Raw genomic sequence first — 14,759 nt, 5'->3', positions numbered from 1 at the left:
CTTGATCATTTATAACTCAGGCTGGGTTTAGAAAACATCCTTGTAGGGCCAACTTCCTTGAACGTCCCTTTCTTCACTGCGTCCTTTCCCTTGGATCCTTAGCCCAAGCTTTTGAGACATTCAGACTTCTTACTCATGCCTCTTTCAAGAAGTGCACAGATACAGGAGCACACACCATCTTCCTAAGCCCCCAGGGATAGGGTAGATCCAAGGGTTTGGGTCTCTCTGAGCTAGGGTGATTTTCTTCATTCTCTTCAGATCATTTCTTTGAAAGCTGTGGTCATTGAGTCAATTTCATGTGATGATGTTTTTTCTAACAATACAACACTGTCTGCTAACAGTCAAACCTAGTACAGTGTACAGAATATAACGACAGCAATCCAGTCCAGCCTGTCACTGATGATCCTCGAGGAGAGAGATTCTGCTTTCACCTACACAGAGAATGGCATTTGGGGATTTGTTCCCATCAGAACCAAAAAATAAAAAGCTAACGTAGACTTTCCCCCCCCACACCAGGAATTTACTTTCATTAAGCTGATATTCTTGTGCGTCTGCATCCAGTTGTGAAGCCCGCTTTATTGATTTTATAGTACCTTACAGGTTTAGAGCCACAGACTCCCACCTCTGAAAACAGCTTTCGAATTGCACCAGGGTCCCCATTCATTCAAAAGAAAAGGTTATTTTCAAGTCCAAATCTCACCATGCATTCATGTTGGGATGAATTTGTATTAGTCATAGGTATAGAGCAAATGAGATAAGACTGATCTAGGGTGGTAAATCTCCCCGACCTAAGTGAGTTTCATATGCAGTTAACAGCATGCAAATTTCCTAAACATGATTAACAGCTTCATGCATGTGAGACCCATCAGCTACTGGCAAAGCTTTCATAAGGGAAAGGAGAAAAAGAGAGATTACAAGTAAACAGATCTTCTTGAATTCTCCCTCTAGGGTTTTTGTTTGTTTGTTTTTGTTTTTGCTATAGATTTTTATTCTTTCCATTTTTTTTCCTTGTAGAGCTTGATATTTAATGCTTTTAAGGGTTCCTATATTATTGAGTTGTGACAGAATAATTCTTCAGCTGGCTAGCTCTGATAAAAGCCTGCAGTATATTCTCTATTTTGTGTACTTCATTGACACCTTATTAAAATGTGCTTTCTTCTGTATATTAATTTTGGAGTCCTCTAATCCTAAAAAAAAAATCAATCTTTAATCACCTGTTTAAAATAGGACTTTTAGATGCTGAGTATTTTTCTCTGTCGGCACCAACTGACCACATATCAAGTGGTACAGGACTCAGAAGTGTTTGCTATTCTCACTGTTTTGGTTGTGGTTGTTGTTTTTTGGCATCCATAATCCCTAGCATCCAAGGAGATCATGGGGCTTTGTAGACCTGTAGTCAAAGTTCTCACTTGTGTTAAGCTTATAGCCAAGTGGCAAGAGCAGAATCCAACCCTGACTTCTAATATGAGGTGTTTTCTTATGGGAAGCAGCCAGGTACCTCAGAGCAGATTGATGACATGGGGCTTTGTAAATCAGAAGGTCCCACCAATCCCCAACTCCAGATCTTTGGCATTTGAGAAGTCACTGCTAAGTGGCTGTCATAGCTGAATTAGAAGTTTACCAGAGAAATCAAAATTCTCAGGTCACCCAATAAAAATGTATAGAGGGGCTACTTTTACTTGGCCGCCCTCCAAAATACTTTGATTTTATTTCTGAAAGGAGGTGAGCAAACTTCAGGCAGGTCCGTAAGACTTCATAGCTCAGGACTGGAACTTTCTAGTAAAACCTCTGAATAAATGCATATGGTATTGGTGGGAAGAGGAAACACTTAGGTGCTCTGGCTCTCTCAGGATGATCAGAATTCAGGAGGCTTCGCTCTATTGATAATGACAATGCTGCTCATCAGCTAATATTAAATAAGCAAGTGGTCTCACAAGTGCCTCCTTTAGTTTTCACTCTACCTGGTAAATTGACATTGAGAACAGCGCAGGGAGACAGACTATAGGAGGTCAAAATTCCATAGTATGCAGTGAACTGAGGCAGAGCCCTAAGACCTGCAGGCTCCATTTCTTTTTCTTTCTTTCTTTTTTGAGAGAGAGAGAGAGAATTTTTTTTAATATTTATTTTTCAGTTTTCGGTGGACACAACATCTTTATTTTTATTTTATGTGGTGCAGAGGAACGAACCCAGCGCCCCACACATGCCAGGCGAGCGCGTTACCGCTTGAGCCACATCCCCAGCCCTTCAGGCTCCATTTCTGTCTTGCACTATCTACGTATTCCAAAGCTCTTTCTTGGATATTGACTCATTTGAGCTTATCAGGCACAGGCAAGTAAGAATCTCAGTGAACAGAGACTTGGAATAGAACTCTAAGAGATCTGTGTAGCAGTAAGACCCCAACCTGTACCCAAAGGACCGTCCTGTGTCTTTTGCTCTCAGAACACTTCAGCTTCTACTCTTATTTAAACTTTCTACATAACCTTCTAAAAATGGAATTCTCTTTCATCTTCTACCAGAACATAAGCTTCATGAGAGTGGGACCACACATACTTGGATTGTTCCTCATTGAATTCCAAATGTTGGGCCTATTATTTGGGACCTTGTGCTTGCCTCTTGCTTCTCTGACCTCTTAAAATCAGTAAACCCCACATTTGTGTATGATGTATCAAAATGCATTCTACTGTCATGTATAACTAATTAGAACAAATATATATATATATATATATATATATATATATATATATATATATATATATTTCAAACCCTGCATGGCACAGTTCAAAACTCAGTATCCTGGTATCTGTAGAATCAAATATTTTATTATCATGTAGAGGAAGCTGCTTGCTCCTTTTACAGGAAAGAAACCAGAAGGAAGGGAAGGGAAGAGACTCATTTATGGAGCACTTACCTACCATATGTCAGCCACTCTGCCACATCCCCTCTGTGTGTGTGTGTTTCAACAGTCCTTCCCAGAAACTGAAGAAGTGAAGAGCATAATATCCATTTTGGAGATGAATGAATCAAGCATCCGACATGAGCTTACCTATAGCCCCTGGGCCAAAGGGGGCTGCACACTGACTCATGTGTCTGACTGTGCGCCTCTTTTCTGTACACACCACCTTCCTAGAGAGAAAAGCACCTCCAGAAAAGGATGCTGGAGATAAGTAAGAGACACCTTCAAATTCTACAACCCCAAAGCTTCTGAAGAGTAGAGAGGATCCACAGATTTAATCCAAATTCTTGAACAGAGCATGATTGATACCAAGACAGGGGATTCCATCTCCACAGGCGAGTCAGTAAATGCTGAATCTCCAGGCTTCTGGGCTCTGGAGGGTGATTACCCCAACTTCTCTAGCACCCAAACTGTGGACCTGTGCCCCAAGAATTTCTTGGTGCTAGTATTTCTCTATCCTCTACATAGATCCACTTTCCTATCCTCTAAAAATAGCTTCAAGAATTTTGCTCTCGTTGTTTAGAAGAAAACAATGCTGGAAAAAGGCCCTCCTATTATTGAAAATATGACTATGACTATGGATTGAATGGAGACCTGTGCTTTTAAATTTTAGGGACTTTTGTTCCCTAGAAAATCTGGAAACAGGTTTTTTTTTTTTAATTTCTTCCTTAAATTTAATTAAAACTCCCTTTACATCATCTTAGATAAATGTCTAACTATCATGCTTTCTGCAACATAAATTGCAAATTCATTATTACTTGAGCTACATTCTTTGTGGATTACTTAAACTAAGATACTCTGGGAATAACAATCTTGCTTAAGAAAGAACCAGTGTGCTTTGAGCTAACAGAACTCTTCCAATAAACTGTTCTCCAGAGAGGACATCAGAGTGCCTCATGCCCTCCATTTTGAAATGCTAATCAAAGGTACTTATTTAGGAACCTGGACACATTGCACATGATGTCATATCATTCAGTAGTTCTTTGCATAAGTGAATCACTATAAAGCACTACTGAGGACAAAAAATTAAGCTTTTGTAAAGCTGTTTAACAATAGTCTATCAGTTGTCTCACCCCTAAAGAAGTTTTACCTTGGGTCTGGAGTTGTGGCTCCCAGGGGTAGAACACTCACCTAGCAAGTGCAAGGCCCTGGGTTTGATCCTCAGCACCACATAAAAAATAAATAAAATAAAAGTATTGACAACTACAACTAAAAAAATAAATATAAAACAAGAACTTTTACCTGATGTTTCATTATAAACAAATCTGTACTTAACTGTTATTCTATGCTCTCTCATTTCAGAAGTTAGATAATAAAAGAATAATGGAATAATATCTTGCCAAGCAATACACTCCATCTGCTTTTGTTTGTTACTTTTTCCCAGCCCATCGCCCACTTTCCCCAAATGCTTCCTCTAATGCAATAATTTTCCTGTAGCACAGACCTATGATTTTAATCAGCCCATCTGTGTGGCTCTGTCTGGGGGAAGGGATTGAGGAATTAATGCTTGTGAAATTCACATTTGAATGTAAGGATATTTGCAAGCACGCAGTTACTTTCTGAAGTTCAGACTTAGCAAGTGTGATTGTCACTCAAGTGTCTGCAATCCTCACCAGATTGTTGTTTTTGTTTTTTGTTTTTTCAGTAGGGGTTGGGCTAAATATTAAGCAAGAAATAGTGTGCCATCTGCACAGAGGTAAACCTGACACCCGCCATCTGGATTGGAGGCCACTCACATCTCTGTTCAATACTGACTCGTCCCCGGGCTGCGGAAAGACAGAAGCCAAAAGTATAAGGCACCTTTCCTCACTTGAGTGACAGGACTCTAGTGACTAGTCGAAACCTGATCCTTTGGGCAGAGATTGTCACTAGATGCTATAAAACACTTTGTAGCCATTAAACCAGCAGCTCATAAAACAAGTGAGATTTAGACCAGCATAAACACAGAACCTGTTAATAGCTTCAGATGATATTATGGATTAAAAGAGAAATAAATGAATGGGAGTGGGCTAGATGGAATGGGAGAATGAATTGACTAATAACTTTATAGCACTTACTCTATATGCAATGCCTTAGAATTACTGAAGATGAAAATTGCAGAAATTTAGCTGCAAATAAAGGCAACTGCATAGCAAAACATTATAGCTGAGATTTCAAAGAAATGGCTCCCTCTCTCCCTTTAACTCTCATTCCCCATGCACATGAAGGAGCTGTGGCACACACAAAGTATACATTTTTATGCCTCATTAGATAAAATGTGATGTCACAGACTGACAGTTGCCAGGGGAGCTCTAATTTGGAATTGCCGATGTTATATACACCTTAAGATTCACAACTATGGTACAGCATTAAAACTCTTCTCACTGAATTTCTTTAATAAAAAAACACAGCTGTGAGCATTCATCCCAATACAGACTCATCATGTTTTATTCCTATGAGTAATCACTTCCAGATTCAGCCTGACATTTGGAACTTTGGTGTTAAATGGAAGACTTTAGAATTAACAAAGGGATCTTTCCTCATTAGAAACAAAGCCAAAATCATGGTGAGTTCGAACAAACCAAACTAGGCCTAAAGAAAATGCTAGTTCAAAAGCATGTACCTGTGTTTGGAAATTGTCACTTGGACCTGATACTCTTCCATGTGTGTACAGAAGGGACTTGAAAGGGTTGGGACTCACCTACCAACCACAACCCAGAAACTGTACTTCAAATCTGTCTCTAGAGGTCATGACGGTTAGAAAATTCTGGAAGCTCTCCAAAAGCAGGGATTAAAAAAAAAAATTCACCCCAGCACCAACCATTCTGTTGAGAAACGACTTAACGACTTAAAGTTTGACAATAAAATTACTTAAGGTGATTAAAAATAGGAAACATAAAAATTTATTTTATTTGAAGAAAAGCCAGGGAGGCAGTAAATTCCTGGAATTAAAGAGTCGAGATTTTAGTGGATCACCCACCATCCTTCTTCTTTTTCAAAAGAGCACCCACAGTTGACTTTCAGTTCTGCTTCCAAGTTCTTAGCATGACAATTTTTCTCCAGCATAGGTGCACTTCTCATAAAGCGAGAATGATGTTCCACAAGATGTGAGATAACAAAGTGAGAAAAGCATTGAGGAAAATATCAGATTATGCCCAAATCTCTGGTGCAGAGAAAATTATAATAGGTGGGTTAGAAACTTGATTCCCCTCTCAGCAATAGAAAGGCTGCAAAGCTCAGTCTCAGTTTCTTCAAGCATAAGAAGATATTAACAAAATATACTCCTTAGTACTGTGAGAAGCAAATGAGATGCCTATGCCATGCTTAGCACCGTGCCCACAGTGCAGCATGTGTTCCTACTTTGTTGTTCCCACATACGAACTGTTATGGTTCAGATATGAGTATCCCCAAAAAGCTTATACATGAGAAAATGAAAGAATAGTCATAGTTGAAATGATTGGATTATGACAAGTGCCATATGATGAGTACATTAATCCACTGATAAGGATTAACAGCCATAACTATATGCAGGTAGGGTGTGGCTGCAGAAAGTAGGTCACTGAGTAGGCATGCCTTTAGGGTTTATATTTTGTTCCTGAGGAGCCCAGCTTATTCTCTCTGCTTCTTAGTTCTTCATGTCCTGAGCCGCTTTCCTCCACCATCCATGCCCTTCTGTCATGATGCTCTGCCTCACCTTGGGCTCAGAGCTATGGAGTCAGCTGATCATGAACTGAACCTCTGAAACTATGAGCCAAAATAAACTTTTCCTCCTCTAAGTTGTTCTTGTCAGGTCTTTTGGTCACAGCTGTGAAAAATCTAACTAAAACACCAACCCATTTTCCATCTCATTTCTTCCCTTCTTTATTTTCAAATGCCAGAATGTTTTCGGCTATGTTCTCATAACTAATAACGAACTGGAGAAGTTATTATTCCTGAATTTATCTCAAGGCATATATCCACACCCTGGAGCAAAAGAGATGGCACATTTTTCCTGACTCAGAAATACCTGTAAGAATGAGGGGGAGAGTAGATAGTTACCTCACCTGTAACTAATGCCCTGACTCATCCAGTGATTCCTTTGATGTTCACAGCTAAGTATTTCTGGAAGCCTTACATTGTATATTGTTCAAGCACAATTCCATTTCCAACCTTCTTCTAATATATTTCATACATATTATAGTACTATATATATATATATATATATATATATATATATATATATATATATGTGTGTGTGTGTGTGTGTGTGTGTGTGTGTTATTTTTAAATAAAATTTTCTACCATAAGGGATCATAGATAATACAGACCTACAAGGAAAGATGAAAGTGAAATAGAAATTCTCTCTTATCTGGCAATTAGATTATTTTGAGCAAAGATCCCTCAAGTGCCATTTTTCTTTTATAATTCAATTAGAATTAGTGAATTTATACTAGCCATAAATTTCTAAGTATTCTTTTTGTCTGTTTGTCAGTTTTTCTTTTAGAAATTATTTAAATTATTTTAGTAGATGATAAAAATTTATAGCATGAAATTCAAAAGGCAGAAAAATTACTATTCAATGTGCACCAGCAGGAGCATAAAATGCACATTGTGCTGTGCCTGAACTTTGCTTTTTTGTACTTAACAATGTATCTTGTAGTTCACTCCATATTACTACATGTAGAGATTCCTCATTCTTTATAACAACTGCTTAGTACTCCATTGAATGGATGTACCATACTTCTTTATCTTGTTCTCTTTATAGGCAGTGATGTCAGCTTCAGTAATATTACTATCATCATCATCATCATCATCATCATTATTATTTATTATTACAGAAACTTTTTAATATGCATGGACCTAACTGACTTCACACCTGTGTGAGTACATCTGTAAGGCAAAAGTATAGAAGTTGAACTAAGAGTTCAAATTTATGAATATTGACCTGGGATTAGGGGTCATGAAGCTCTGTCCACCCTGGATTTCACCAGGGCAAGTCTGCTACTGGGTTTCAAGTATAAGTCCTGGACTTCATTTCCTCTCCCACCCCCAAGCAGGAAGAGAGTATTTTCAGGCTGTCTGGAGTTAAAGGAAGGACGAGACCAGTAATTCTTTACTTCCTGTCAATTTTTTAATAATTTTTAAAAATATTTTTTAGTTGTTGTTGGACACATGCCTTTATTTTATTTATGTTTATATGCTGCTGAGGATCGAACCCAGTGCCTCCAATATGCTAGGCAAGCACTCTACTACTGACCCACAACCCCAGCCCCACTTCCTGCCAATTTTTATGGGTCTTCTCTTTTTATTATACTAAAACCTGTCACTTTGGCCTCTCACCTGGCTTCCTTAGGTCTTGTGAAAGTAGTCTTGTGTGTAAATGTATGTTCAAACTGGTATGTTGTGAAGAAAAAATCACTGGAGGATGGTACTCAGCCACCACTATCTTGCTTCATGTCAAAGAATATGACAAATTTTTTAAAGGTAGACAGACATGGCCAAATTGTTCCCATAGAGGTTTTATCAGTTTTGCCATTAGAAAGCAGGGAAATTCCTATTTTATATTATCTTCATCAACACTACTTGTAGGCTGTTTTTTTAATATATATTGTTTAGGTGTAGGTGGACACAATACCTTTATTTTTTTATGTGGTGCTGAGGATTGAACCCAGGGCCTCATGCATGCTAGGCAAGCGCTCTACCACTGAGCCACAACCCAGCCCCTAGGCTATTGTTTTGATCTTTGCTAATCTGTGAAAATAATATCTCAGTGTAATGTTTTATTACATTTCTATTGCTTGGTATACTGTGTGCTTTATTCTTTTATATGTGAACTACCCATTTTTCATGTTTCTATTGTATTGCTGGTGTTTATATAGATTTAGAAATATTTTTATATTAAGGACAACTCCATCATATGAGTTGCAAATACTTTTTCTAGTTTATCATTGACCTTTAATTTTGTGAAATTTTGTGTCACACAAAAAATGTTTTTATTTATATGAGACTAAAATTTGTCACTTTTATCTTTTACATCTTCTAGGCTTAATGACACATTCAAAAGGCCTTTACTATTCTCAAACTATTGGGTTTTCTAGTATATTCATGAGTTCACTTTTAACCTTCAAAAATTTGGCCTTTTGGGGCAGGGGGCTGGGGTTGTGGCTCAACAATAAAGTGTTCACCTAGCATGTGGGAGGTCCTGGGTTTGATCTCCAGCCCCACATAAAAATAAATAAAATAAAGGTATTGTGTCCAACTATAACTATATATTAAATCCTGTATATATTTCTATTCTCTTCCTATTATCTCTTATTCAACTACTAAAATCACCAGTTTTTTTTCATTATAGTAGTTTTATAATATATTTTCGTAAGTGGCAAGGGTAACCTATTTCCTAGTACTGTGCTTTCCTAGAATTTTCCTAGAATTCTTTATTTTTGTTTTATTATATGTACTCTAGAATAAGCTTGTCTTAATATTAAATTTCTATCATATGAAATTTACAAATTAGCATAAAGTCTTAAATCTTTATGGTACCAGGCCCTTCTTTCCAAGGGCATGGTATGCTTTTATATTTGCTCAAACTGTCTTTTGAATTATTTTCTAATGCTTTGAATTTAATTTTTCTTCATATCTCTTTTGTATATCTCATTAGCTTTATTCCTAGGTATTTTCTCAATTTGGGTATATGACTAAGTAGGACCTTTTCTTCCATCAAATCTTTATGCTTATTGTTGGTTGTACGTATAAAGATTATTCAGTTTGTGTATTAATTTTACACCAGATAGATTTCTGAATTAACATGCCATTTATGGTAAATTTTCACAAGATTCTCCTGTTTTGCAAATAAATAATATGCCAACTGCAAATATTCCTTCTACTGTAAATTATTTATTTGTAATTGACAACAATTTATATGTTTAGGGTATACAAGAGAAATATTCTTTTTTAATTTGGTTATTAGTTTTTATCAACCAGGATAGGCTAGGTTATAGAGCAATATGGGACATCCCCAAATTCTTAGAAGTTGAACATAATAAAAATTCATTTCTTGACAACCAAAGTCAGCCGTGAGTCCAAGCAATTGTCCAGGACAGTAGGTTTTCATGTGGAACAGTCCAAATTTTATAACCCTAATAGCACCCTCAATAGAAGGTGGAATCTACCCTCTATTGCATGAAGCCCATCAGCAGAAGACATAGTCAAAGGGTGGAAAACCAGCAATTACAACCCAGAAGTGGGTGCATCTCTTCTGCCTATGTATCATTGCTCAAAGTAAGTCACAAAGCTCTCCTCAAATTCAATGTGCAGGGATAATACATCTCTGGAAATAGAGATGATTCAAACATGCAGTGTACCTTCCCTCTTAATTTCCCAGACTGAGCTAGCAAATCCTTGGTCCAGTTGTCCCCAGAAGAATAGGCTTCTTAATTTTAATTATCCTACAAATTTTTAAAAAAATTACACATGCATGATTCAAAACATAACTTCAGATATTGCTAAAAGGAATCCTTATAAAAGTTGGAATCTCAAGCATATCCAAAGGTTTCCTTTTTCTGTGGAATTCGCTGACACCAGTTTGTCAATGTTTCTTCCAAGAGGTCAATCTACGTTCTAAACAAATCCCACCATAGGGTTATCTCCTTTAACTTGCCTTTCTTGTTTTATCCATTTAACTTCAATTCACTTTAACCCTAAGGTAAATAGACTTTCTTTAAGTACCATGTGCCACCTTTGTGTTTAAAAGATGTGTGGAAGGGGAATAAATGTATGTATCTAAATACATGTATCTTCACCTCCTATATTTATTCTCCTCAAAAACTACAGCATCAAAAATAAGTATATTCAAGTTACCCCTAAGTAATTAGCAAAGTTTTAAATGTTGGTATATAAAATGAATGATATTATGAGCCTATTAAAAGATTTTTGACACTATTTCATCTTCTATCCAAAAACAAGGTAAGCACTTAATTGTGAAACAGATACGATCAGTGCAATCCCCAAATGTCTTATTCTTAGTGTTGGACATGGTGTCTGATAATATCATTTCTGTTGACTCATATCATCTTTTTAGGGCAATATAGTTATATATAGCATTTGGGTTCATTCCCAACAAAACTATACATGCATAGAATTGATCCACTCCATTTCAGTCCCCATTCTTCACCCACTCCACTAATCCTCCCTCATTCATCAATTATCCTTCCCTTGATTGGTGCTTTGTACAGACATATAAAGGAAAAATTTCTTGTGATATATTTATATGTGATTTTCTTAAATTAATTCCATATCCCCTCCCCCCTTTCCTGTTCCTCCTACCTCCCTCTTGATCTCCTCCTACTACTCCACAGATCCTCCCTATATCTTTATAATATCCCATCTCCTACTTCTGTCCCCTTTTTTGCTCTAGCTCCACATAAAAATTCTCATATGCTTAAGAGTGCCTTATATTTATTTGGACAAATATTTCCTTCTTCCCTAAACTCATTTGGATCCATCAAAACAAAAAATATATGTTACAAATATTATGAAGAAAGGATTGTTAGGCATAAAACTTTATCACATAGGAAATATATCAAAGAACCTAAAGGAATGAATTTTTAACAGTTACAAAATATCATTTTAATGGCCAATTAGTCTAAGTTTTTATTTGAATTATTTTCTTCAAATCAATAATATATACACAAGAAAATAGCTCTTTTAAAGAATTCCCTGCATGATCAAAACAATACATGATTGGTACTTCACTTACCTTACATTGTAGTAGAACTAATATTTGGCTTTTCTACCTGCAGTAAATATCTTCCTTTCTATTCTCTTCTTATTGTGCCATAATTAACACCAGGGAAGCACAGGTTTAACTATATATGACAGATATTTATTTAAAATACCTTCTATTGCATATATTAACATTTTTCTTTCTACTTGTTAAAGTAGCTTTGAGTTCAGCAATAAAATCAGATTCACATTTCTGTTATGTTAATAACCCCAAACTAGAACAGAATATATCATTTGAGAGGAAGTCGGGGAGCTACATCACATTAACTGTGTGTTTACTGCACTGGGCAATTGAAACAATGCCTAGTAGGTGGCATCCTCAATCTCCCCCACCATCTTCAAGTTATATAGAAGTCAACTAGCAATAATCCATCCCATGGGCCCAATAGTAACTTTCTCTCTGATTTCTGAAAAAATGAAAATCTCCATTGTTCAAGAGTCTTTACCTTAATGAGATCAATAATTTATAATTTAAGTCATTTTGGTGTCAGAAGATCACCTAAGTGAAGATAATCAGCAAGAGAGAAGAGGAAGGGGAGAAGATCACCAAATTCTGGAAATCAAGAATCATGAGATATTTGCAAGTGTGGCAATGAAATTATTAGTGTAAACAGAAACAAGTACTATTTTCCTTGATATAAGTTTTCAAATGTATCTCTTCCCAGGGATTATATATATCTGAAACACATAAATAAGGTCAGGAAGCCAAGGTACTTTTAAGGTGGAAAGTGTTTAGAGACCATAAGAACTATACAAATGAGAGCTCTGGTAGTACTTAGGCAATTTATAGATATCTGGTTGGTTTGCTTTAGAACTCAGTGTTCCAGCTCATGTAGACCCCCTTTTTTCCATCATAGTACATGAGTGATCAACCCTGGTAAATTATTAAGGGAAAGCTCTAAATCTTGGGGTAAAATCCTTAAATAATTTGTAACCTGCATCTTGGAGGGATTTGCTATTTCTCTATAAAACATGCCTTAGCATCCAAGACTCCCAAGCATAGAGACACAATGTTTACCTAGTAGTAGAACTGGGACTAAAAATCCCAGGCTTCCCAAATCCAAAGTTCCAGGCCAGTGCAGTTACACACACACACACACACACACACACACACACACACACACACACACAGTACTGCCTCTGTTATCAGCACAGGAAGAATATATCCAGCAGCCCTGGTGTCTGAGCTAGTGCTTTGCTCAGAGGCAGGAGAAACATTCACATCAACACTGGCTCTAGTCAAAGAAGAGACTGGTAGCTTCAAAAAATTAGATATCCTCATGCTTTCAAAACTCTGATCCACCATCGCTTCAGTACTTCAAAGTGGTAATGTGCAGCAAATATAACTGGGTATGTAAGTCTAATTTTCATCACTGTGACCAAAATACTTGATAAGAATAACTTAGAAGGGGAATCACGAGCATCATATTTACAAAGATTAAGAATATTTTTAAAGTATATTTCTTTAAAAATAAAAGAAAAGTAATCAGGGTATTATGTATGAATTTCCCTTTAGTTCTCAATAAAATTTTGAAAAATATTCAGTTAGTTGGGAGCTCTGACCTTGACAGAGTGGAATATCTTTGAATATTAAAAGCAATGTTGCCATTGTCTCTTTTTTTTAAAAGATCTCAATAATTTTATTTTTTTTATTTTTTTATTTTTTTTAATTTTTTATTGTTGGCTGTTCAAAACATTACATAGTTCTTGATATATCATATTTCACACTTTGATTCAAGTGGGTTATGAGCTCCCATTTTTACCCCATATACAGATTGCAGAATCACATCAGTTACACATCCATTGATTTACATATTGCCATACTAGTGTCTGTTGTGTTCTGCTGCCTTTCCTATCCTCTACTATCCCCCCTCCCCTCCCCTCCCCTCCCCTCTTCTCTCTCTGCCCCCTCTACTGACATTCATTTGTCCCCCTTGTATTATTTTTCCCTTTCCCCTCACTTCCTCTTGTATGTACTTTTGTATAACTCTGAGGGTCTCCTTCCATTTCCATGCAATTTCCCTTCTCTCTCCCTTTTCCTCCCACCTCTCATCCCTCTTTAATGGTAATCTTCTTCTCATGCTCTTCGACCCTACTCTGTTCTTAGTTACTCTCCTTATATCAAAGAAGACATTTGGCATTTGTTTTTTAGGGATTGGCTAGCTTCACTTAGCATAATCTGCTCTAATGACATCCATTTCCCTGTAAATTCTATGATTTTGTCATTTTTTTAATGCAGAGTAATACTCCATTGTGTATAAATGCCACATTTTTTTTATCCATTCATCTATTGAAGGGCATCTAGGTTGGTTCCACAGTCTTGCTATTGTGAATTGTGCTGCTATGAACATCGATGTAGCAGTGTCCCTGTAGCATGCTCTTTTTAGGTCTTTAGGGAATAGACCGAGAAGGGGAATAGCTGGGTCAAATGGTGGCTCCATTCCCAGCTTTCCAAGAAATCTCCATACTGCTTTCCAAATTGGCTGCACCAATTTGCAGTCCCACCAGCAATGTTCAAGTGTACCCTTTTCCCCACATCCTTGCCAGCACTTGTTGTTGTTTGACTTCATAATGGCTGCCAATCTAACTAGAGTGACATGGTATCTTAGGGTGGTTTTGATTTGCATTTCTCTGACTGCTAGAGATGGTGAGCATTTTTTCATGTACTTGTTGATTGATTGTATGTCCTCCTCTGAGAAGTGTCTGTTCAGGTCCTTGGCCCATTTGTTGATTGGGTTGTTTGTTCTCTTATTGTCTAATTTTTTGAGTTCTTTGTATACTCTGGATATTAGGGCTCTATCTGAAGTGTGAGGAGTAAAGATTTGTTCCCAGGATGTAGGCTCCCTATTTACCTCTCTTATTGTTTCTTTTGCTGAGAAAAAACTTTTTAGTTTGAGTAAGTCCCATTTGTTGATTCTAGTTATTAACTCTTGTGCTATGGGTGTCCTATTGAGGAATTTGGAGCCCGACCCCACAGTATGTAGATCGTAGCCAACTTTTTCTTCTATCAGATGCCGTGTCTCTGATTTGATATCAAGCTCCTTGATCCATTTTGAATTCACTTTTG

General features: G+C 36.9%; 1 protein-coding gene across 1 annotated transcript in view; it reads left to right on the top strand.

Annotated features, from left to right (window-relative positions):
* The window catches only part of Celf2 (CUGBP Elav-like family member 2), an 808,061-nt gene that overhangs the window by 146,716 nt on the left and 646,586 nt on the right, over positions 1-14,759 (top strand). The gene's annotated exons all lie outside the window — the stretch shown is intronic.

The sequence above is a fragment of the Marmota monax genome, unplaced genomic scaffold, assembly GCF_021218885.2.
Source record: "Marmota monax isolate L192 unplaced genomic scaffold, Marmota_monax_Labrador192_F-V1.1 WCK01_AAM20220418_F8-fsc00072, whole genome shotgun sequence".
NCBI lineage: Eukaryota > Metazoa > Chordata > Mammalia > Rodentia > Sciuridae > Marmota > Marmota monax.
The sequence above is the reverse complement of the archived record's forward strand: the minus strand, read 5'-3'. Positions and strand labels throughout refer to the sequence as shown.